The following is a 3,094-nucleotide window of genomic DNA, read 5'->3' as shown; positions in this document are numbered from 1 at the left end:
TAGTGAAAAATCGTTTAAAAAAACAAAAGGAATCGAGCAAAATCAGTAGGCCACTAATGGGATCTGTTTTTGACCTCGCTAAAATAGAAACATTAAGAACAACCCCTCATGAGAAATACGAAACTAGTAAGATGAACTTAGCTCCACACCATGATGGCTGCAAGACAGCTCGACTCCGCCGCCCACCCCACCCCACCCAAAATAACGACAAACCCTATGCAAATATTATAAATATATACAACACACCAGCAAAGTAACAGGGTAAAACGTTTTATTAAATAACTATAAACATGGCAGCCTGCTGCAACATCGATCCAAATGCCTTTTGGTGACTCTTCCATTGTGAACATTGTCCCACAATCCGTTTGACCTGAAACGATTACACAAATAAAACATTTGTGAGTTTTAAATTTCCGGAGAAGTATAATTCACCAATAGTTTTCTCTGTAGATCTTTTTCCATTAACAATCCCAGTTCCATCACCCGCCCAGGATATCACTACTGTTAGTTGTCATTGTTGCTTCTGTTTTAATAAAAAATGTTTTAAGGTGTTTACTGTTTTTGTTGCGATGTATATATTTATAAGTTATTAAAGTGTTATAATCCTACTAATTTTTTTATCGATTATTGCTGTTTGAGATATTCCCTGTCTACAAACAGAGAAGAATAGAAATATTCTGTCTCCCTTTGCAGATAGTGAAGGATAGGTAATGCAGACTTTTGTCCCCCGTTGTAATCCGTCATGCCTGATTGATTGATTGGCTGGACATTTATTGTTCAAGGAATAGTTCTTTCGAGGTACTCTCTGTTTGCAAATAACGTGGAATAGAAATATTCTGTCTAGTCTTTGCAAGTAGTGAAGTTTGGGTAATGCGGACCTTTGTCCCCCGTTGTAATCTGTCATGCCCATCTACTCCCCACTGATTGAGAAACTAGTTCCACCCGGACCATTTATTAGAGGTACATCATCTGACTCAACCGGAGAGAACCCCTAATAAAGAAGACATATGTAAAATACGAAGTAATCCCTGTATCCTGTTAAACAGAAACTTTAGCATGAAACACACTTGAAAAGGAAGGGAAAGAAATCGAACAAAATCAGTAGGCCTCTGATGAGTTTTTGACTTCGCTAGAAATAAGAAACATGAAAGTGGTGAAAGAAGCCAAGCTTGACGTTACGGCAGCCACAAGGTAGCTAGGCTCCGCCACCCCCCCACTGCTCCAAGCATGTCTGTCCCACCGCCCGCCACGCCCAATAACGGTAACATGAAATAGATACAAATCAGCAGATACCTACCCCCATTCCGGAAACTCCAGAAGTGCAACAGGTTCGCGGCTACGCCCATCCGGAAGACGAGGCCTTCGGCACGTGTAGGGCGGGTCCTGCTGGCAGCCGTCGGCCGGGGAGGTCGTCGCGTAAGGTGGGCCAGAAGAGGAGCCGAGGCCGACGGGATCCCTCTTCTTTGTTCAATAATGGCTACGACAACGGGGGGGGGGGATGTCTTGCACATGCCACCGACCCCCCCCCCTCCCCTCGTATCTCCTGGTCTGGCCCCGGCATGATATGAGCTCCTCGTTCGGGCCTGAAGCGGCGCCCTGCAGGCCACGGGGGGATGTCTTGCCTCTGCCTCCGACCCCCCCCCTCTTATCGCCTGGTCCGGACATCACGGATATCAACGCCAGGTGACGGCGTGGGGTGCGCTGGGAGGGAGAGGCGGCGCGAACGAGCCTCTCCCACACCCCAGGTGGGGGCCCCTCAGCTGCACCCCCAACGCTCCACTCACCCAACAAAAGGGTTCCTCCACTCTTGCGATACAGTGACGCTCCACTCGCCCAACAAAAGGGTTCCTCCACTCTTGCGATGCAGCGACGCTCCATCACCCAACAAAAGGGTTCCTCCACTCTTGCGATGCAGCGACGCTCCACTCACCCAACAAAAGGGTTCCTCCACTCTTGCGATGCAGCGACGCTGCACTCACCCGACAAAAGGTCTCGTCCACTATTGCGAGGCAATGATGCTCCGCTCACCCAGCGGGGGTCTCGTCCACTGTTGCGGTGCAACGGCGCTTCTGAGTTCAACTAGAAAATGAGTCCTGCATCCAGAAACGTTCTCCTCTACTTTGAAGATTCTATAAGAGCCACGGGGGCCCCCGACCCCCGATGGGGAATGACTGCCATGATCACCCACGGAACGACCACGACGTAGCCGCGGGACGTCGGCGCGCTCATGCCGGCGCCGGCCTCAGTCTTGAAATCACCAAAATCCTGCAAGACTACCAACTTGATCAGTTCCAGTGGGAAACCAGTATGACCCGGTAGGAGAGATTTTTGCCTCCCACCCCTCTTTGACTGATGGTTCATGTCACCAGTCCCCTCTACTACCCTTCAACGAAAACTTTTGGACTGCCGAAAGAGGTCCCGGTCCAACCACGAGTTGGTGGAGACATTTTGACTATACTTGGACCTTCCTGACCTCACCCAAAATGGCGCCGGTACAAATGAAACTATTGTGCCCCGATTGCTCAGCCTTGATATCATGAGATATGTATGCAGTTTTTAGCACATGAATTGATATGGGATAAGACTGATTATATGTTCGGACAATGAATTGATCCGGGATGGGTATTGATTATACGTTCGAACAATAAATTGACATGGGACTTGTACTGATTACACATTCGGACAATGAATTGATATTAAGTTCTAATGCATCATTGATTACTGTATTTATTGAAGGTTAGAATTGTCGACACTTTTGGTACTTGCTCACAATGAATTATCGATATGATTTTGTTGCACTTGTCGCACTTTTTACTGATTATATATTCGGACAATGAATTGATCTGGGATGGGTATTGATTATACGGTCGAACAATGAATTGACATGGGACAGGTACTGATTACACGTTCGGAAAATGAATTGATATTAAGTTCTAATGCATCATTGATTACTGTATTTATTGAAGTAATACTGATCTCTCCGCATGAAATTAATTTTCCACCTGCTACACAAGTCAATCTCATCTGCCCAAAGTTCTTTTGCAGATTTGGGACCGTTTCCCTTGCCTCTGACTCACTTATTGCTAAGTCATTG

Source organism: Lissotriton vulgaris, unplaced genomic scaffold (assembly GCF_964263255.1).
Source record: "Lissotriton vulgaris unplaced genomic scaffold, aLisVul1.2 SCAFFOLD_6499, whole genome shotgun sequence".
Lineage (NCBI taxonomy): Eukaryota > Metazoa > Chordata > Amphibia > Caudata > Salamandridae > Lissotriton > Lissotriton vulgaris.
This window is presented reverse-complemented; position numbering follows the sequence as displayed.